Genomic DNA, 23958 nt, shown 5'->3' with positions numbered 1-23958 from the left:
GCAGCCTCGCAATACTCTGACTCACCTCCCCACAGCCCAACGCTCTCGGACCGCCAGGCAGTGCCAGGAGACACGGATCTTAAGGAGATATTAAGCAACTTACCTTCCAAATCAGATCTGGCGTCGATGCTGGCACTGTTAGAAAAATCTATGCAAACACAAATCTCAAACGTCGCAAAGGAGGTACGCGATATTGTCCAGAGAGTGGGTGAACTAGAGGATGAAAACTTCTGCACGATAGCAGCAAAACAAGCCCTAGAATACAGACAAAAGGGGTTGAAGGCAAATTTGTCACTATGGCCAGGAATTTGGAAGACCTGGACGACAGAAGCAGGCCTAACAATCTGAGGCCGCGAGGCCTACCAGAAGACCCGGAGGCCTCCGAAAATATCCAGGCCAAATTTCAAGCCCTGTTCAACAACATATTGCAGAGACCTCTGGATTCACTGGTCCTGCTTGATGGAGCTCAAAGAGCACTAAGACCCAGAGGCCTCCCACAAGAAGCACAGAGTGACATCATATGCAGGGTTACATAGTTACATAGCTGAAAAGAGACTTGCGTCCATCAAGTTCAGCCTTCCTCACATTTGTTTTTTGCTGTTGATCCAAAAGAAGGCAAAAAACCCAGTTTGAAGAACAATTTTTCAACAAGCTAGGAAAAAAATTCCTTCTTGACCCCAGAATGGCAGTCAGATTTATCCTTGGATCAAGCAGTTATTACCCTACATTGAAAGATTATATCCTTTAATATTCTGTTTTTGCAAGAATGCATCTAGTAGCTGTTTGAACATCTGTATGGACTCTGATAAAACCACTTCTTCAGGCATAGAATTCCACATCCTGATTGTTCTTACAGTAAAAAAACCTTTCCTTTGCCTTAGACAAAATCTTCTTTCTTCCAGTCTAAACGCATGATCTCGTGTTCTATGTAAAGTCCGGTTTGTGAATAGACTTCCACACAATAGTTTGTATTGGCCCGAATATATTTGTATAATGTTATCCTATCCCCTCTCAGGCGACGTTTTTCTAAACTAAATAGGTTTAAATTTGATAACCTTTTTTCATAGCTGATATGTTCCATTCCATTTATTAATTTTGTAGCCCGCCTCTGCACTTTTTCTAGTGCCATAATATCCTTCTTTAGAACAGGTGCCCAAAATTGCACAGCATATTCAATATGTGGTCTTACCAGTGATTTATAAAGAGGTAAAATTATATTCTCGTCCCAAGAATGAATGCCCTTTTTCATGCATGACAATACCTTACTGGCCTTGGCCACTGCTGATTGAAATTACACATTGTTGCATAGTTTGTTGTCTATAACGATTCCCAAGTCCTTTTCGTGTGTTGTTATGACTAATTTGCTTCCATTAAGGGTATACGTTGCTTGTGTATTCTTTACGCCGAAGTGCATATCTTTGCATTTTTCAACATTAAATTTCATCTGCCATTTGAGTGCCCAGTCCCCCAGTCTATCTAAATCCCTCTGCAGCAAAGTAATATTTTGCTCACATTGTATTATTTTACAGAGTTTTGTGTCATCTGCAAACACTGAAACATGACTTTCAATGCTGTCTTCAAGATCATTTATAAACATGTTGCACAGGGTGCACTACTATAAGCTGAAGGAAGATATCCTACGCCTCGCAAAAGATTCCCCTGCCATGCGGCAGCACAACCTGCAGCTCCAGTTATTTCCAGACTTGGCCTGGTCCACCTTACAAGGTCGAAGGGCGCTGCGCCCCCTCACCATGATGCTACAGGACCGGAACATAAAATGTCGTTGGGCATTTCCTTTCTCCCTATCTGTAGCCAAAGACGGTACCACACATACCCTGCTGACCGCGGGGGATGCCCCGGATTTCCTTCATCGACTGGGACTGCCCCAAGTAACAATCCAGGACTGGTACATGGAAACACCACAGCCAGCCTCGCTAGCTCAACCTCAGCGACAATGGAGGAAGTCGCCAGTGAGCGGAAAGAGATCTACCTCCAGCCAGGTATCTCAACTCCCCAATACCAGGGCCAGGCGGGAGCCTCCACACCCGTGGCGGGAGTCGGGGATGTTGTTCGGTGGGCCCTGGACTATAATGTATACAGTTTTTAATTACAAATTGTTGCAATGTCTGGCCTAGAGGACCGGGCCGGACCGAGGGAAAGACACAGGCTAAACTTCGGGGCAGGCCTCCCCCCTCCCCCGGGTGACAGGTGCCTTGGAGGGGGGGAGCCATGAGACAAGTGATCGGCTCCACCACATTGGCACCCTGGCTCCGATGGTAATCTGTCAGATACAGTATCTATTACACGTGAAACTGGCGTCCGGGGCACCAACTTCGGTGCTACCTGTCCTAGACCGCACCTAGTCCACACTAATATCCACCCCCCTACACTCCCAACTTGTTTGGGAAAGAGTGGTGCGCTAGCCATTAACAGCTGAATATAACCTATCAGACCTTTTCCGACCCCCCCCCCACCAGCCTACTGACTGGGTGGTAACCTGAAAAAGCACACAGTCTCCTTTTTTGACTCGCCTTGTCTTCAAGCATTGCCACGGTTGGCAATCTTTTATTATCGTTTCATATTCTTCTTTTTCTTTTTTCTTTTTAGTTTCTGCTTTCTCCTTCCCCTCCTTCCGTGCTGAAGACCCCTCCAGGGAGTGCACACAAGCACTGTCAAAGCAAACGCGCACAAAGCGTACAATGGATAAACAGCTACATATACTCTCTTATAACGTAAAGGGTCTTAATTCTCCAGAGAAACTGCATATGGCCGTCAGGGAGTTCATCAAGATGAAGGCTGACATAAGTCTTCGTACAGGAGACCCATTTTCGGGGACTGGAAGCACCAAAAATCAAACACAGACATTTCCCATTGTGTTACTTGCTGCGTCCAAACCGAGACTTATAAACAACACATAAACGACGACACATGGCGATACATCATCCTAAAAGGGCAAGTGGGGAACTCTCCAATAACACTGGTTAACGTCTACCTGCTGAACACCCACCAATGCGCCTCCCTTAGACGCATACTGACTAAAGTCAGACAGCACTCGGAGGGTATAGTCATCATAGGGGGTGATTTCAATATGTCCCTAGACCCACAATGGGATAGTACAGCCACAAACCAAAAGCACCTGACCTCAGCCAGAACGCAAATGTGAAAAATCCTACATGCCAACCAGCTGATTGATTACTCAACCCCAATACGAAAGACTACACATTTTACTCTACTCCGAATTGCACATACACACGAATAGACGTTTTCCTCACAGCACATAAAGACCTCTCACTCATTAGAAAGGCACTCATAGGCGATATCACATGGTCGGATCACGCCCCCATATCCCTGTGGGTGACTATTCCAACATTGCCCCCAACCACATCCCAGTGGAAGCTGAACCCTCATCTCCTACAACACTCAGCGGTTCATAAGGCCATAGCGGGACCCATTGCCAGCTATTTTGATCTCAACAAAACTCCTGACACTACACCAACCACCCAATGGGAAGCACATAAGTGCGTCATAAGGGGAGAACTCATAAAATGGGGATCACATCTGAAAAGAGAGAAGTCTAAGACTAGAAAACAATTGATCAGTGATATACACATGCTAGAAAACTCCCACAAAACCTCACTCTCAGATGCGGAGTTCCGCACGCTAACTACTCTTAGAACTGATCTTAAAATATTGTTAAACAATACCACCAAAAAAAGCTTTTCTATGGTCCAAGCAACCCTATTACGCCCAGGGGGACAGATGTGGAAAACTCCTGGCCTCAGCGTTGAAAACGCAACAACAACTCACATACTATCCTAAGATTAGACGAAAAGATGGTACAATGGCACATATGGGCGGAGACTTATATCACTCCCTATATAAGCTAAACATACCCCCCCAGACAGGACCATGATGGTGGCATACCTAGAACGACATTTAGACAGGAAACGCCCCCTTCAACCTGGCGGAACTACAGAGGGCCATCCACACAACTCCCCACAACAAAGCCCCGGGACACGGCGGGTTTTCGTCAGCATACAACACAGCCGAACTCTCCCCACACCTCCTGGAAGATTTAAACGCCCTAAATCTGGGGGTGACCCTCCCCCACTTGAGCCTAGCAACCACGATTACGGTGATTCCCAAACCGGGGAAAAACCCTGAAATCTGTGGAAGCTACCGGCCCATTTCCTTAATCAATGTGGATATCAAATTATTCACAAAGATGATGGCACTGCGGCTAAGACCATTACTCCACCACCTGATCCACCCATATTCGTTCCTGCTAGAGAGGCCAAGGATAAAACCACTAAGGTTATCGACTTGGTACAGTGGGTGCGGGAGGGGGGAATTCCAGCCGCCCTGTTGGCCATTGACGCAGAGAAAGCGTTTGACAGGGTGGACTGGCCCTTCCTCACGCGAACCCTGGAATGCTTGGGCTTTGGCTCGAGATGGCTGACGTGGATAAATGCTATATACTCCACACCCACAGCCTGCAATAAAGTGAATGGCCTATTATCTCCCGCCCTATCTATCACAAATGGTACACGCCAGGGATGCCCCCTGTCGCCCCTTTTATTTATCCTGGCCCTAGAACTACTACTCCAAGCAGTACGCATGAATGCCAACATTGAAGGAATCTCGGTAGGTCCCCAAAATTTTAAAATATCGGCCTTCGCGGATGACCTACTCTTTACAGTAACTAACCCGACTAAATCCCTGACACATATCATGTTGACAGGAATATAGTATGCATGCCAACCTCAAGATAAATGCCTAAAAATGTGAGGTTCTTAATATAAATATAGACGCTAAGAAAGCTGAGACAATCCAGAGAGATTTCCCTTTTCACTGGACCAAGAAATCCATTAAATATCTTCGGGTTAATATCACAGGGCAGACCTCAGACCTATACCAGGCTAATTTCCCTAAATTGTTGGAAACCATAAAGGCCGACCTCCACAGGTGGGACAAGCCACATTTCCGTTGGTTGGGTAGGTGTCCTCACTTGAACGTACTCCCCCACATACTTTACCTGATGAATACTATACCTATAAAACTACCCAAGCAATTTTTCAAATTGATCCAAACCCTTTTTACAACATACTTTTGGGCGGGTAAAAATCCTTGAATCGCGTACTACATACTTACCCGACCTAAACATAGGGGGGTATAGGCCTACCAGATGTATTCCTATACTATCAGGCTATTCATTTGGCTAGAATACTGCACTGGACAATCCAGCCCCCGGCCAAATTATGGATCACTGTAGAACGAGCAATGTCCCATACCCCACTAGAAGCCCTACCATGGGCCTACACAGGGCCGAATGAATACCCACCCCAACACCAACATACTGTGGCTGCCACCATTGCGGTTTGAAGAAAAATTTCCCAGCTCCCAAATATAGCACCGGAGATATCACCAAGATACCCAATATCCCACAATTTAAATTTCTCTGTAGATCTTAACGGCCTAACCTTCCCAGTACGCATCCAACTAGACAACTCTCCATACATGCCACTTGATAGTGTGTGGGGCACGCAGAGGCAAGTACCACTTAAAGATCTGGTACCAAAAAAAACAACCACCATAGCACAGAAATTTCAATACTTTCAACTCACACACTTCCTCAAAACTCTCAACCTACCTAAAGGTCCTATCAGAGACCTCACAGACTTTGAAAGGATGTGCTCAAGCACCACATCAATAGCCAAAGCAACTTCTAGATGCCTTAAACTTCTCCACGCAGATATGCACAAAGGGTTTCCTTACTTCACACGAAAGTGGGAACACTACCTAGGACACTCCCTGGGGGATAGGACATGGGAAACCATCTTTCACACAACCTTCTATGCACACACGAGTGTCTCCTTACATGAGACTAACTACAAACTATTGTCAGCCTGGTATCGCACACCACAAGACATCCACAGGTTCCACCCGGCCACCCGCCCGCAATGATGGAGATGTGGAGGAGACGAGGGCAGCATAGGCCACATATGGTGGCAATGCAGGGCAGTAAGGCCGTTCTGGGACATGATAGGATCCAAAATACAAGAGATCACTGGGGTAACCATACCGTGGGAAATGATGAATCAAGAATCTCTCCAAACATACACATTTTTCTCACTCTGTTTTGTGAATGTGGAGCTACAGCTTTGTGCTTGCTCTAAGCGGAGGAGGGGACATGAAGGGAGTATGGGGTGAACACGCTGGTGGACAAAGGCAAGGCAAATAAAAGATTGTGTAGGGAGACTGGTAGGACTCTTATTAGGTTCGCGGGGGGCAAAATTTCAGGTCCTCCTTCTAAAAGGTGTGCTCAAAGCGCTGCCTGCAGGGGAAGAAGCTTAGTGCGTGCTGACGACAGACATGTAACTACACACTTTAACAATTACACAGATTTCTCTGTATAGGCAGTTTTCCAAACAGATTTGCTGCACAGAGAGATCTCCATGACCACTTGTAAAAGCAGTAGTTGTGATAGTGGTTGAAATAAGGTTTTAAACTGGAAGCATTCGCAAACGCCGTGTGCAATTCACCCCCTACAGTTTTACATTTCGGTTAAGACAGTGGACACAATTTATAAATTATGTTCTGACTGACGCACTAAATACAGCTCCCTGGATTAGCTGTACGCAAAACTACAAACGCCATTTCCAAAAGCCATCCCTTTGAAAAGGGAAAAAAGTAAACATTAAACTGAATTAAAATTTTTAAAATCTTTTCATCTAACTGCAGATTTCACTTGTAGGTTTCAATTGTTCTATTTTGGCATTCAATATTAAATTCTCTTTGAATTCCCACACTAATAAATAATACTGATGGCCATTCGTTTGCAGACATTAGCTTCCACGTGCTATTCTTTCCACGCGTTTAAACAACAGTCTCAAAATCAACGATGCTCTACAGACAAACACTTCCTTTCCCAGTTTATCTATAGTAACTGACTTCCTTACTTACTGGCAACCTTCGAATGTCTCGGCTGGATGGCTACCGCCAATCTCTACAGTCCTGGAGGGGAATGCATTTTTTTAATGCGTAGAGGTGGGTGGCTGAGTACGTGTGGTTTGAACACGGCAACAGAATGGGGAAGTATATGCAAAGGACTTACATTGTTAAATGGTAACATCCCTGACACCGGAACAGAATAAACTGCACCTTTCTCCCTCCCATTAGCTGAACGTAAAGCTCGGAGACAATTTAATCCCTCTACTCAGTCCACCCCTCCGATGTTTTTAAGTTTGTGTAAGTTTCTCGAGGAGCAGAGCTAGCCGAAGGGTTATGCGGACGTGCCTTATAAGTATGAGCCCCAGAAACAAGCACATTGATAATTTACCTCCTAAATACACAGATACGTTTATGTATCTACATGGTGAAAACAGAGGCACTGTTATTGTTATAGTCACGTTATCTGGGTGGTTCATATTTATTTATTTATAAAATATTTTACCAGGATGGATACATTGAGATTTTGCTTGTTTTCAAGTTTGTCCCGGGGCCACAAAACAGTATATACATACAAAACAACAAGAAGAGACAAAAAACAGGAGAAAAGGAATTATGGTAGAGTGTCCTGAAGAGTGTACATCCGTGTGTACCACTTTAAATATAAAACGTAACTTTTAATACTAAAAAAGTAAAACCACAAGAGCACACATTAAGAACACTAATTAGTATAACTTGTCCTAGCTTGTCTCCGTTAGTACGGAGATAGTGAAATTGCAGGGATTATTTCAATCCGATAAGTGAACCCGCTGCAGGTGAAGCGGTACAATAATTTGCCTGGCGGCACAATATTACAGTCTCGAGTACAAAGAAGTATATAACACCCTGTTCTCAGAGTATTGTTTTGTAAATAAAAAGTAAACTGTATACCTATTGGTGTCTCAGACCATGTATTGTTGTGTGGGAGGGAGAACCAGAATGGGTTATTAATATCGCTATGCAGGAATATATATCGCAGAGATAGTGTGGGTTTAAGACAACAATAGTGAAGAAATTCATGAGTGTTCCTCAAAATCCCTAAGTGCTTGTGTCTTTAAGGGCACCCCTTAACTAAAGCCTGCAATTACACTATCTCCGTACTAACGGAGACGAGCTAGGACAAGTTATACTAATTAGTGTTCTTAATGTGTGCTCTTGTGGTTTTACTTTTTTAGTATTAGAAGTTAAGTTTTATATTTAAAGTGGTACACATCATTTGTACCACCGACTGTCCCGTCCCCCCCCCTTTTTTAAGGGACGTACACTCTTCAGGACACTCTACCATAATTCCTTTTCTCCTGTTTTTTGTCTCTTTTTGTTGTTTAGTTGTTGGTACAAATATTCTTGCACTAGGAGTTAACCCCCATTCAGGAGATTTTCTAGTTTGGTACCCCCTTACCCTTCGATTTTTTTTTAGTATATACATACATACACACATATATAAATAACATAACAGGTAATAAATATATTCAACCATGACAGGTGCATTCTGTGCTGAAGTATATTACCATAGATCTCTTAAAAGATTTTAGATTGAATGAAGATTTGACTGTGTCCCTGAGGTTATTCCATAATTGCGGTGCTCTGTAGAAAAAGGAGGATCGAGCCACTTTATTTTTGTATTGTGGTATGCTAAATATCGTGCTAGTACTGGATCGGAGGTTATAGGAGGTGGGAACAGCCGGGGAGAGCATTCTACTCAGGTAGGGTGGGAGCTTCACAGAAAAGCTCTTATGCACAAGACTGGAGAGATGAAGAGTGCGTCGGGATTCCATCGAAACCAGTTTAGCTCTTTTAATATGTCACAGTGGTGGGTAAAGTAATTACATTCTAGTACAAAGCAGCAGAACTAATTAACATATTAAGTTTATTAATGTGGGTTTGCGGTGTGGGTGTATACACTACATCCCTATAATCAAATACCGGCATTAGCATCTGTTGCACTATCTGTAAAGATAACTCGCTAGGTTTAGATAAGAAAAAAAACAATTGGCCATTGGAAATAAAACAATACGTATTACGTCTTGTTAAAATGTTTAGCATGATAAAAATGTCTAAAAAAAAAATTCTAGTCCTATTTTATTGCTTGCTTTATCCAACTATAATGTTTTGTTTAAGCATTGTACCCACTTGCGACGACCTGTTTTGATGTCATTTCATTATTTTGATCGAGACAACGCTACAACATGTGAAGGGAAGGTCAATCTGTATACGTGAAGGGGGTGATGGGGGGTGGGGGGGAAATGCATCTCCGCCTGTGTACCTAAAAATTCTTGCACCGGCCCTGACTCCAGGCACCATGACCACTTCAGTGATTTGAAGCGGAATCTATATGTGCAATGTTTCAGCCTGAAATACAGAGCTACAGCCCAGTGCTGCTGGGGGTGTAACTTCTAATATTAAATCTGTGCATATTTTCTATCTCTTGTCAGCACGCATAGCATGCTGGGGACATGTGACCATTGGTGGCACTCAGACGGTCACTCCGGGATGTCCCTCTCCCTGCAGTGAGAAGGAATCATGTCAGCAGGAAGAGCTTTGCCTTGGCGTGGGACCCCTTCAACCATGTACACTACAGATTGCTCACCCTGAAACAGTGTCTTATTACATCTTAGCCCAAGAATGCAGCTAAGGACTCTCACTTTCCTAGCTCTCTATACTGGGCTCTGCACAGCTTACGTCTACCTTGTGCTGCTGTGAATCCAAAAAAACATCCAATCTGTGACTGTCTTGCCACTTGCCACCAATTCCCAGTTTAGTTAATAACTGCTTTAAAATCCTCCAAACTAATACCTGCTAATAGACTCCTTCCTGTCTGGCGTCTTATCAGTTTTCCTCATTCTGCATTGTTTATTTGACAAACTGTGACAAGAAGAGGTTTGTTCGATGGGTAAACAATTAATGGCAGGGACAGAATACCCGGAATGTCACAACAGCACATTTAATTATGCACCGAATTGTGAAATGACCGCAAGTTGAGAAATTGCCCGGAGCAAGCTGTTTTGGCGTTACAAAGTTAACCCTTTCAGTGCCATTGCGCTATTTAACCTCTGAAAGCAAGAAAGGCAACTACAATTAAAAAAAATCCTCAATAAACGTGTTCATCTGAAATTAAAGAGACACTCCACTGCCTGGTTACACAGAAAAAAATCAAAAACACTGCTTTTCTGTAGATTTTCCTCGAATGAAAACACGAATGCATTTTGTTTTAAACACGTTAGCTTGGAGGAAAGACGAGACAGGGGGGATATGATAGAAGCATTTAAATACATAAAGGGAATCAACACAATACAGGAGGAGACCATATTTAAAAGAAGAAAAACTACCACAACAAGAGGACATAGTCTTAAATTAGAGGGGCAAAGGTTTAAAAATATCAGGAAGTATTACTTTACTGAGAGGGTAGTGGATGCATGGAATAGTCTTCCACCTGAAGTGGTAGAGGTTAACAGAATAAAGGAGTTTAAGCATGCATGGGATAGGCATAAGGTTATCCTAACTATAAGATAAGGTGAAAGTATTTAGAAAATTGGGCAGACTATATGGGCCGAATGGTTCTTATCTGCCGTCACATTCTGTGTTTCTATGTTACTTGTCATGGTTCGATGGAAAATTACAAGCAGTAAAGTCAAAAATACAGAAGTATAAGCCAATAAGACTTTGCGTGACATGTACGGCATTTAAAAAAAAAAAAGGTTTTTAAATAAATCGGTACAGCAAAACAGACCAATGTGAGAAAAAAAAACAGCCAAAAACAACCCAAAATACATCCTCTCTCACACACCATGCTCACAGTAGGCACGAGAGACAGAAAATATGGCTGTAATGCAATTAGTAGTCTACAAAGATAGAGACAGAATGCTTTTGTAAACATGTTCCTGTTTCTGTAAATAGCCCTAATCGTGCATATATATTAACTTTTTTCTGTTAAGCAATCAAACTGGATTTCTCTAAAATGTACATAACCAAAACTTGTTGCTGTCAAGTCTAATAATAACAACTAGGGACTCAAATATGGTTAATTAACTTATGAAGAATAGGTATAAAACGAAATATTATACATTTTGAGTTCAATTATTACAGCACACAACAGGATGTATTTTATGAAACCAGCACAAGTATGATTCTTTGGAGATCAATTTTAGTGCATAGACTTGGGAGCGTTTTTATTCTTACTTTGAGAATATTTGACATCCATTATTACTCCCCTTTTCTGCTGTACGATATAATTCTCCCCCTGGACAAACAAGATACATTGTAACATCGATATCTAGTTACATTTTGGCAACATACAATTCTATTTGGTGCGATCATATACCAATTTGTATATATATGTTCTCCTTTCCCTTTTCTTTGGTATGAGGGATTTATATGGATTTATATATATATTTATTTATTTTCACATAATTTTGGGTTACACTAATCGAATTTTAGGATCACCAAATTAGTTCAGTTGCATTTTTTATTTTTTTTTATAATTTCTTTTGACATAATTTTAGGATTTTCTTAGTCCTATTTGTTTGATTGGATATTAATTACATAGGAAGATTTTAACCAATATATTAAAAGTGAAGTTTTATTTACTATTTGGGTTACTCATTGCTACTAAAGGGTTTACCTCCTAAATGGTTTACCCATCTCTATGAGAAGATGCTGATTGGCCAGGGCTGTGTTTGACTTGTGCTGGCTCTTCACCTGATCTTCCTCCTTCACAGTCTCAGCCAGTCCTATGGGAAAGCATTGTGATTGGATCAAAATAACACTTCTGATGATGTCAGTAGACAGCTTGCTATTCTGAGGCTGGCAGTGGCAGCTTCAGGCTTTAATACAAGTAACATTTTACTATATTTAGGGAGGCAGGAGAGGGCCAGGGGGGCTAGATTGTGGTTTTAACTCTATAGGGTCAGAAATATATGTTTGTGTTCCTGACCTTATAGTGCTCCTTTAATGAGACATTTTTGCAAGACAGGTGCTCTGGGTAATTGCTGCATTTTGAGTTTATCTCCACTGAACTAAAAGGAAAGGTTGTCTGATTGGTATAATTGACACTAGTATAAAGATTAATCAGGATCAGACAGTTTGCCCAACCCAGAATCCTTAATCCAATCATTAACAAAAAACAAAAACACAGATTGAGAAACTCAGCACTTGTCAACCTTTTGTTTATTTTACCTTAATGCAATTAGGGCGTTCTATCGAATTTAGTTTACAAGCCCTATATTTAACCCTGTAACTTTCCAAAACACTATAAAACCTGTACAAATGGGGTACTGTTGTACCCAGGAGACTTCCCTGAACACAAATATGAGTGTTTTAAAACACTAAAACTTGTAATGATGATGATATCATCAGTGAAAATGCAGTTTTTGTGTGAAAAAATGCAAAAAATATATATTTATAGATATAAAAACTAAAACTATAACTTTGGCTAGCCGTTGGGGCTAAGTGGCTACTACAAAAGACTGGACTTACCCAATTCTGAATACCCTTGGTTGTCTACTTTTGTGAATAGAATCCATTTAGCGTCTGCCCGTCTGCCAGCAGCCGAGCCAGAAGGAGCCTGCCAGCATCCCCAGCAAGCAGCCAGCCCAGCAGCAGTCAGGGACAGGATCCACTCCAGCTCTCCTAAATGTAGGGAGGTTGGATGGATTTAAATAATAAAAAAATAATTGGTGAGTGTATGAGAAAATGTGTATCTGAGAGTGTGTGCCTGTCAGTGAGTGGGTGTGTCAGCGTGTGTCTGTCAGTGAAACTGTGGGTTGTTTAACCCCTTAAGGACCAAACTTCTGGAATAAAAGGGAATCATGACGTGTCTCACACGTCATGTGTCCTTAAGGGGTTAAACAGTGTGTGCCAATGACTGTACGTGTGTGCTAATGACTGTGTATCTGTCAGTGAATGTATGTCAGTGCATGTGTCAATGAGGACAAAGTGGTGGGGCAAATTAAGATTAGGGGGGTACCCAAATTTAGTCGTGCCTAGAGCAGCACAAATCAAGAATACACCACTGAGGATTATGACAGTTAAAATGCCATGCAGAACTTGAAAAATAACAAAATTACTTAATTTTTCAAAGTTTTTGAAAATTCTATTCATATTAAATTAGGTTTCATATATAAATATTTGATGTGAAATGAAAGCCCACTTTCTCCTGAACAAAATGATATATAATAAGTGTGGGTGCACTTAATATGAAAGAGGTGACTTATGGTTGAACAGAGATATAGCGCAAATTCCAGGTTTTGTTTTGATCACAACTTGTACAATTGACTCAGTCCTTAACCCCTTAGTGACCAGACCGTTTTTCAATTGTAACTTTTTTTTTTACTATAATTTTTTTTATAAAATATGATTAAAAACAAAAACCAAAACCACACACTCTTTCTAACTTTGACCCCCAAAATCTGGTGCGCATCTACAACCGCCAAAAAACTATGCTAAATAGTTTCTAAATTTTGTCCTGAGTTTAGAAATACCCAATGTTAACATGTTTTTTTTTTTTTAGGTTAAAGGGATATCAGTACAAGTAGGACATTGCTGTTTTTAAAATATATATTTTTAAAATTTATCAAGTTATTTATCAATTTCATTCTAAGTGTATTTTGATATAAATATATTAATATCAAAATACAGTTAGAATAAAATTACATAGTTACATAGCTGAAAAGAGACTTGCGTCCATAAAGTTCAGCCTTCCTCACATTAGTTTTTTTGCTGTTGATCCAAAAGAAGGCAAAACAAAAACCCAGTTTGAAGCGCTTCCAATTTTGCAACAAACTATGAAAAAATTCCTTCTTGACCCCAGAATGGCAGTCAGATTTATCCTTGGATCAAGCAGTTATTACCCTACATTGAAAGATTATATCCTTGAATATTATTTTTGCAAGTATGCATCTTTTAGCTGTTTGAGCATCTGTATGGACTCTGATAAAACCACTTCTTCAGACACAACATGGGTTTACTTCAGGGAGATCATGCCAAACTAATCTTATTGATTTTTCTGATTGGGTAACTAAAATTATAGATCAGGGTGGTGCAGTAGACATTGTTTACCTAGATTTCATTAAGGCTTTTGACACTGTTCCACATAGAAGGCTTATCAATAAACTGCAATCTTTAAGTTTGGATTCCAATATTGTTGAATGGGTGAGGCAGTGGCTGAGTGACAGACAACAGAGGGTTGTAGTCAATGGAGTATATTCGAAGCTTGGGCTTGTCACCAGTGGGGTACCTCAGGGATCTGTACTTGGACCCATTCTCTTTAATATTTTTATTAGTGATATTGCAGAAGGTCTTGATGGTAAGGTATGTCTTTTTGCTGATAGTACCAAAATTTGCAACAGGGTTGATGTTCCAGGAGGGATAAGCTTAATGGCAAATGATTTAGAACAATTAGAAAAATGGTCAGAGCTGTGTATAAGTGCAAGATAATGCACCTTGGACATAAAAACCCAAGGGCAGAGTATAGGATATTTGATACCCTACTAACCTCAACATCTGAGGAAAGGGATTTAGGAGTAATTATTTCAGATGACTTAAAGGTAGGAAGACAATGTAATAGAGCATCAGGAAATGCTAGCAGAACGCTTGGTTGTATAGGGAGAGGTTTTAGCAGTAGAAAGAGGGAAGTGCTCATGCCATTGTACAGAACACTGGTGAGACCTCACTTGGAGTATTGCATGCAGTACTGGAGACCGTATCTCCAGAAAGATATTGATACTTTAGAGAGAGTTCAGAGAATGGCTACTAAACTGGTTCATGGATTGCAGGATAAAACTTACCAGGAAAGGTTAAAGGAACTTAAAGGGACACTATAGTCACCTGAACAACTTTAGCTTAATTAAGTAGTTTTGGTGTATAGAACATGCCCCTGCAGCCTCACTGCTCAATCATCTGCCATTTAGGAGTTAAATCCCTTTGTTTATGAACCCTAGTCACACCTCCCTGCATGTGACTTGCACAGCCTTCCATAAACACTTCCTGTAAAGAGAGCCCTATTTAGGCTTTCTTTATTGCAAGTTCTGTTTAATTAAGATTTTCTTATCCCCTGCTATGTTAATAGCTTGCTAGACCCTGCAAGAGCCTCCTGTATGTGATTAAAGTTCAATTTAGAGATTGAGATACAATTATTTAAGGTAAATTACATCTGTTTGAAAGTTAAACCAGTTTTTTTTTCATGCAGGCTCTGTCAATCATAGCCAGGGGAGGTGTGGCTAGGGCTGCATAAACAGAAACAAAGTGATTTAACTCCTAAATGACAGTGAATTGAGCAGTGAAATTGCAGGGGAATGATCTATACACTAAAACTGCTTTATTTAGCTAAAGTAATTTAGGTGACTATAGTGTTCCTTTAACCCCTTCCCGACCGCGGACGTATCAGGTACGTCTGGCAGAAAACAGTCCATAATGACCTTGGACGTACCTGGTACGTCTGCACCTATTTTGAGCTCTGGAAGCTCTGATAGTATAGCAGTGATGTACTGCATGTGATGAGTGCCTTGAGGGGTCCTGGCACTCCGTGCATATAAAATAATATATATAAAAAAATAAATATAAAATAAAGAAAATGATCAATATTAACTCCCCCCCCCCCCCTTTTTTTTTCGAAAGGCAGTGAATCATGGGGCTTCTGGGGGCGTCCCTAGCATGCCGCATCATAAGGGGCAGGCTGGAGTCATACAATCACAGCTTGCCCCATTAGCAATTTCATCCCAAGTGTGTTCCCCATTTCTCTGATTAGTGTGGATCTGCCTCCCTCTCTTCACTTGTGTTTTAGTGTGAGAGAGAGAGAGAGAGATCTGTGGTTTAGCTAGAGAGATTTAGGTATTTATAGGTAGGGATTTGTAAAATCTTGAGACCCAAAGGCTCTTTTCAGAGCCATTAACCCCTGTCTTGCCAGTGATCACTATAATCACTGGCTCTTGCACAGCAGATCTTTTCTGCTGTTTGTGCCTTTTTTTTAGGGGTTCATTTTTTTGTGATCTTTTTTGAGACCCAAAAGCTCTTTTCAGAACGATTAACCCCTGCCCTGCCAGTGATCACTATACAGATCACAGGCTCTTGCACAGCATCACTTATTTTGCTGTCTGTTCATTTTTTCAGGGGTTATTTTTTTTTTTTTTTGTGACAGGTCACTAAGTAAAGCAATTGTGATCATGGCACACGGGTCACGGAAGACAACCCGCGCTGAGCAGTCATATGCCACCCTTGCGCTAGAGTCTGACGCGTCTATGTCAGACTCTGACCCTGATTTTGACCCTGCCAGGTGCTCAGATACATCATCACTCGATACAGTGTCTACTGCTAGTGATGTATCTGGTGATGTTGTATCTGTGCCTGCTAGTCCCCCTGCCAGAAGGAGACGTGCTGCTCCAGCTGGCAGAACTGCTGAGGAGTGGGTAGTGCCTCATAACCAGAGGCCAGACATCCCATCCTTTACTGCAAATCCTGGCATTAATTTGGATGTCACAGAAAGACAAGGGCCTGGTACAAAAAGGTTGCAATCTACCTAATGCAGATTGCAACCCACAACGCTTTCTTGTTGTTCAAAAAAGCAAACCCCGGGACGCAACTGAGATTTTTACAGTTTCAGCTCCAGATCATTTCGGGGATTTTGTACCGTGATGCACCTGCTCCCCGGGCGGTGATGGGAGAGAGCAGAGTTGGGGCTACACATTTTATTTTTAAAATCCCCCCTACTGCGGCAAAACAGAGTCCCCAAAAAAGATGCAGGGTCTGTTCTAAGAGGGGGCAGAGAAAAGACAGTGTATATTACTGTCCTGATTGCCCTGGGCAGCCTGGACTCTGCATTGGAGACTGTTTCAAACGATACCACACGCTGGCCCATTTTTAATTTATTTTTTGCCGTTCAGTTATTTTTTTTTTTGGTGTCTTTTTCTTTGGGGGGGGTTGTTACATTTACCCCGTGCATGGGGGGCATGGGTGTCCTTAGGAGGCCTCGCAGAAAACAACCCTGTAAGGGGTCCGCGGGCGGCTAGTAGGGGAGGCTGCTCGCAACTCGCAGCACTCACCCTCAGTCCATCGCCGCCCGCGGTCTCCCCTCCTCCTACCTGTCGGCGAGCGGCGTCTCCTCTCCGCCGCTCGCATCCGTCACGCCTCCCAGCGGCAGCATGTATAACGCTGCACGCTGAAAGGTCGTTGATTTATGCAAACGCCGGGGTCACGTGAGTGACCCGGCGTTAAAGCAACAGTACCACAATCACAGTGGGAGGCTTAGATATCTCCCACATGTGATTGTTAATTCTGATTGGAAGTTATCCAATCAGAATTTAACCTAGGGTATTTATACTCACCTTTCCTGTTCCTCCCTGCCCTGTTGTGGTCTTTGCTGTATAGTATTGATTCTGAACCTGTGATTTGTGGTTACGTACTCTCTGGCTTGTTAAGCTGACTTTGTGACTTTCTCCTACCCTTTGACCTCGGCTTGTTTCTCGTTATTCTGTTTTCTGGTTCCCCTGACTATTCTGTGTGTGCTTAGCCCGGCCACTCTAAGGTCCGGTACGGCACCTTTTCTGTGTGTGTGTGTGTGTGTGTCTGTTAGCGTGTTAGGTTCCCGGAATCGTGATAAACCCGGGGTGTGTTCCACAGTCAAAAAGCGGTGTGCGTGTCTACGTTTCAAGTATGTACCCTTTTGTGGCGATATATAAAACTGGGGTATGTGTTAAGCCCCAAGCTAAAGATAGGCCTATCAGAAGACATACTCTCAATTTCAACTCAAATGGCAAGTCATTCAATTGTTACCGTACCTTCCCCAAATCCTGGCAGACCTATGCATGGGGGGGGCATGGGTGTCCTTAGGAGGCCTCGCAGAAAACAACCCGGGGTGTGTTCTTGCAATAACCAACAGCGGGCTCTCCTAAATCACAGTCAAATAGCGGTGTGCGTGTGTAAAATTGAGGATTGAACAGTTACCTCCACACACGTTCTTCAACTTGTTTTATCTTTTTTCTGGCTAAAAAAAAGTTGCATCAAAGCACTCCACATACATGCAATACCTCGGGGTGTCTACGTTTCAAGTATGTACCCTTTTGTGGCGATATATAAAACTGGGGTATGTGTAAAGCCCCAAGCTAAAGATAGGCCTATCAGAAGACATACTCTCAATTTCAACTCAAATGGCAAGTCATTCAATTGTTACCGTACCTTCCCCAAATCCTGGCAGACCTATGCATGGGGGGGGCATGGGTGTCCTTAGGAGGCCTCGCAGAAAACAACCCGGGGTGTGTTCTTGCAATAACCAACAGCGGGCTCTCCTAAATCACAGTCAAATAGCGGTGTGCGTGTGTAAAATTGAGGATTGAACAGTTACCTCCACACACGTTCTTCAACTTGTTTTATCTTTTTTCTGGCTAAAAAAAAGTTGCATCAAAGCACTCCACATACATGCAATACCTCGGGGTGTCTACGTTTCAAGTATGTACCCTTTTGTGGCGATATATAAAATACCTCCACACACGTTCTTCAACTTGTTTTATCTTTTTTCTGGCTAAAAAAAAGTTGCATCAAAGCACTCCACATACATGCAATACCTCGGGGTGTCTACGTTTCAAGTATGTACCCTTTTGTGGCGATATATAAAACTGGGGTATGTGTTAAGCCCCAAGCTAAAGATAGGCCTATCAGAAGACATACTCTCAATTTCAACTCAAATGGCAAGTCATTCAGTTGTTACCGTACCTTCCCCAAATCCTGGCAGACCTATGCATGGGGGGGGCATGGGTGTCCTTAGGAGGCCTCGCAGAAAACAACCCGGGGTGTGTTCTTGCAATAACCAACAGAGGGCTCTCCTAAATCACAGTCAAATAGCGGTGTGCGTGTGTAAAATTGAGGATTGAACAGTTACCTCCACACACGTTCTTCAACTTGTTTTATCTTTTTTCTGGCTAAAAAAAAGTTGCATCAAAGCACTCCACATACATGCAATACCTCGGGGTGTCTACGTTTCAAGTATGTACCCTTTTGTGGCGATATATAAAACTGGGGTATGTGTTAAGCCCCAAGCTAAAGATAGGCCTATCAGAAGACATACTCTCAATTTCAACTCAAATGGCAAGTCATTCAGTTGTTACCGTACCTTCCCCAAATCCTGGCAGACCTATGCATGGGGGGGGCATGGGTGTCCTTAGGAGGCCTCGCAGAAAACAACCCGGGGTGTGTTCTTGCAATAACCAACAGAGGGCTCTCCTAAATCACAGTCAAATAGCGGTGTGCGTGTGTAAAATTGAGGATTGAACAGTTACCTCCACACACGTTCTTCAACTTGTTTTATCTTTTTTCTGGCTAAAAAAAAGTTGCATCAAAGCACTCCACATACATGCAATACCTCGGGGTGTCTACGTTTCAAGTATGTACCCTTTTGTGGCGATATATAAAACTGGGGTATGTGTTAAGCCCCAAGCTAAAGATAGGCCTATCAGAAGACATACTCTCAATTTCAACTCAAATGGCAAGTCATTCAGTTGTTACCGTACCTTCCCCAAATCCTGGCAGACCTATGCATGGGGGGGGGCATGGGTGTCCTTAGGAGGCCTCGCAGAAAACAACCCGGGGTGTGTTCTTGCAATAACCAACAGCGGGCTCTCCTAAATCACAGTCAAATAGCGGTGTGCGTGTGTAAAATTGAGGATTGAACAGTTACCTCCACACACGTTCTTCAACTTGTTTTATCTTTTTTCTGGCTAAAAAAAAGTTGCATCAAAGCACTCCACATACATGCAATACCTCGGGGTGTCTACGTTTCAAGTATGTACCCTTTTGTGGCGATATATAAAACTGGGGTATGTGTAAAGCCCCAAGCTAAAGATAGGCCTATCAGAAGACATACTCTCAATTTCAACTCAAATGGCAAGTCATTCAGTTGTTACCGTACCTTCCCCAAATCCTGGCAGACCTATGCATGGGGGGGGGGGCGTGGGTGTCCTTAGGAGGCCTCGCAGAAAACAACCCGGGGTGTGTTCTTGCAATAACCAACAGCGGGCTCTCCTAAATCACAGTCAAATAGCGGTGTGCGTGTGTAAAATTGAGGATTGAACAGTTACCTCCACACACGTTCTTCAACTACTGTGGGGTGTAAACTTTTCAAATATATGCACGCTCATGGCAAGAAAATACATTGGGATATCTGATAAGGCCCTCAAAACAAGATAGGCAAACAAGATATATAAAATTTGAAAAACGCATATCAGACATTTTGCTTTGCACCCCCCCAGTGAACCCGACAAACGTATGCATGAGTGTTATCGCTGTACTCGGGAGATGATGCCAAGTACATATTGTGGTGTCCTTTGGCAGTAACACCTAACAGGAGCTTAGAATCTATGCACAAAGTAGAATGTGTGAGTGAAAAATAACACCACAAAAACGTTTGACAGAGACTGGTGGTAGAATTAGTGCATGTAAAGTGTTCAAATGCCACCATGTGAAATGCCCTAGGGTGTGTACTTTTCAAAAACATACAGTTTGACTGAGGTGAATTACATTGGTCGGCTTCAGACATGTTCCAACTGGGACATGGGTGCATGATGGCCAGCTGTGTTTTTTTTTGTTTGTTTTTTTATCATATTTTACTATTTTTATTCTAGTACATTATATGATATGATGAAAATGATGGTATCTTTAGAATGAACATTTAATAGCGAGAAAAATGGTATATAATATGTATGGGTACAGTAAATGTGTAAGAGGCAAATTACATCTAAACACAACCACTGCAGAAATGTAAAAAGAGCCCTGGTCCTTAACGGTAATACAATTGAAAAATGGCCTGGTCACTAAGGGGTTACCATGTATAGTTTGGAGGAAAGACAAGACAGGGGGTATATGATAGAAACATTTAAAAACATAAAGGGGAATCAACACAGTTAAGGAGGAGACTATATTTCAAAGAAGGAGAACTACCACAACAAGAGGACAGTCTTAAATTAGAGGGGCAAAGGTTTAAAAATAATATCAGGAAGTATTACTTTACTGAGAGGGTAGTGGATGCATGGAATAGCCTTCCAGCTGGAGTGGTAGGGGTTAACACAGTTAGGGAGTTTAACCCCTTAAGGACACATGACGTGTAACATGTCACGATTCCCTTTTATTCCAGAAGTTTGGTCCTTAAGTGGTTAAGCATGTGTGGGATAGTCATAAGGCTATCCTAGACTTAAGATAAGGCCAGGGACTAATTCAAAGTATTTTGAAATATTGGGCAGACTAGATGGGCCGAATGGTTCTTATCTGCCGTCACATTCTATGTTTCTATGTGCATCTGTGTGTCAGGGTGTGTGTTTTTATGTCCGTGTGTGCATCTGTGTCATGGTGTGGGCATGTATCAATATTTGTGTGTGTGTGTGTATATGTTGGCATGTATGTATGTGTACAGCCCCCCTGTATCCACCTCAGCCTCCCTTTATCTATCTCAGCCCCCCTTTACCCACCTCATCCCCCTGTACCCACCTCATTCCCCCTGTACCCACCTCATTCCCCCTGTACCCACCTCAGCCCCCCCTGTACCCACCTCAGGCCCCCCCTGTACCCACCTCAGACCCCCCCTGTACCCACCTCAGACCCCGCCTGTACCCACCTCAGACCCCGCCTGTACCCACCTCAGACCCCCCCTGTACCCACCTCAGCCCCCCTGTACCCACCTCAGACCCCTGTACCAGCCTTAGGCCCCCTGTACCCACCTCAGCCCTCCCCCACCTACTCACCCTCAGCCCCTCTTTATCCCCCTCCCCCTCACCCCCCGGTACCCATCTTAGACCCCCCCCCCTGTACCCACCTCAGTCCCCCCCTTCATCCACCTCAGTCCCCCCCTTCATCCACCTCAGCCCCCCCTTCATCCGCCTCAGCCCCCCCTTCATCCGCCTCAGCCCCCCTGTACCTGCCTCAGCCCCCCCGTACCTGCCTCAGCCCCCCTGTACCTGCCTCAGCCCCCCCCCCTGCTCCCGCCTCACCCCCCCCTGCTCCCGCCTCAGCCTCCCCTGCTCCCGCCTCAGCCCCCTGCTCCCGCCTCAGCACCCCCTGCTCCCCCCTCAGCAACCCCCTGCTCCCACCTCAGCCCCCCTCTCTACCCACCTCAGCCCCCCTCTCTACCCACCTCAGCCCCCCTCTCTACCCACCTCAGCCCCTCTTTGTACCCACCTCAACCCCTCTTTGTACCAACCTCAACCCCACTTTGTACCCACCTCAGCTCCTCCTCCACACACCACATCTCTCCTTGCACCCACCTCAGTTCCCCTGAACTCACCTCAGCCACCATTCCTCCCTACACTCAGGATCTTCCTAAGCCCCTATGTACCCACCACAGCCCCTATGCCACCTCCACCTACCATAGCTCCTATGCCTTCCAGTACCCACCACAGCCCCTTGTCTACCCGCATCCACCACCCACCATAGTCCCTATCCCTTTCAGTACCCACCACAGCCCTTATGTCCCTTCTGCGCTCACCACAGTTTCTATGTCCCTTCCTGTGCTTACCACAACCTCTGTCCAGCCCCGCACCCACCTCAGTCCCTGTGCCTCCCCGCGCCCACCACAGCCCCCGTGCCTTCCTGCACCTACTTCAGCATCTACCCCTATGCACGCACTACAGCCACTATACTACTTATACACAGTAGAGCCCCTATTATCCAAACACGCACACACTACAGCCCCAGTAAACACCAGATGCCTACTACAGATTCTATCCCACACACACTGCAACACAACCAGCCCTGTCCACTCACATACTGCACTGCAAATAGCCCCATTAACAGACGCAAACACCCACAAGGAGCCTCGCTGTATAGACACAATCCCACATGCAGCCTCCCTACAGATACACATCACAAACAGCATACCCACCACTGCAATACTGCACACAGCTTCCATACACACAATTATTACAATCACTTATATAGTGCCAACATATTCTGCAGCGCTGTACAATAGGTAAAACAAGAGTAACGATTAATTCACAACACTTTGACATACAGGCACACAACATCACTAGCAGCATCCCCACACACGCAACCCCACAAGTAGACTCCGAACACATGTGGCTACTTGTATGGTTGCACATGTGGGGACGCTGCCTGTGATGTCCTCCGCAAAATCAGTGGAAGTGTGTCATTAAATTTGCTTTATTTTAATTGCTGGGGAGGCACGTCAGCAAGGGAGTCAGGGCTGTGTGGCTCTCACACAGCTCTTTTGTGTGCTGGCCAGCCTACACATAATATATGTGTGAAAGCAGCAGAAAGAAGGGGGAGAAGAGCAGGGCCGTCTTTAATATTGATTGGACCCTGGGCAAAGCATTTGCTTGGGCCCCCTGGTACCCTCTCCCCAGGTGTGCAATCCCGTCCTCCACCCCAACGCAGTGGCAGTCCTAATGTAGAGAGGTGCAAGAATTTTTTTGAGCCTCCCTATCGCACGGGTGATTAAAAGGTAGTTCCCCATCTGTCGTGCAACTCCAGCAATGCATTGACAGCTGGGGCTCTACCATTTACCCATGTTTGAAGGTTTGTATTTAGCACTAAGCTGTTTTTATGTGTTTGAATGTAAACAGGCTTTTGTATGGAATGTATGTGGTGTTGGCGTACTTGCATGCATGTATTTATGTATAGTGTTGGTTTTTGAATGCAGGGGTGTGTTTACATATAATTTTGGTGTGTGTTTGTACGTAGTGTTGGAGTTTGAATGCCGGGGTGCATTTGTATGTAGTGTTTGTATATGTGCATACATCTCCGCATTCACACACATAGATATTTATACACACACACACACACACTGAAAAACATGCAGACACACATGTAGATATACAGACACATATACACACATGCAGATACACAGACACACACACAGATACACCGAAACACACAAAGACAGCATACAGATACACATACAGACACACAGATATACAGACACATATAGACAGACAAACTGACACATACAAACTGACATATGGATACCGACACATACACTGACAG

At 43.5% G+C, this 23958-nt stretch overlaps 1 protein-coding gene across 2 annotated transcripts in view; it reads right to left on the bottom strand.

The window, feature by feature from the left end:
- LOC134578871 (alpha-1,3-mannosyl-glycoprotein 4-beta-N-acetylglucosaminyltransferase C-like) overlaps nt 1–23958 on the bottom strand; it is an 87476-nt gene that overhangs the window by 56748 nt on the left and 6770 nt on the right. The window contains exon 1 of one of the 2 annotated variants that reach the window (XM_063437949.1): nt 6964–7062. The exons of the other annotated variant lie outside the window; for it this stretch is intronic. The gene's annotated coding sequence lies outside the window, so the exon portion shown is untranslated. Of the gene's footprint in view, nt 1–6963; nt 7063–23958 lie in introns of those variants that run through there. 2 annotated transcript variants of the gene reach the window in all.

Source organism: Pelobates fuscus, chromosome 12, assembly GCF_036172605.1.
Source record: "Pelobates fuscus isolate aPelFus1 chromosome 12, aPelFus1.pri, whole genome shotgun sequence".
Classification (NCBI taxonomy): Eukaryota; Metazoa; Chordata; class Amphibia; order Anura; family Pelobatidae; genus Pelobates; species Pelobates fuscus.
Note: the sequence above shows the minus strand (reverse complement) of the source record. Positions and strands in the feature narration are given on the sequence as shown.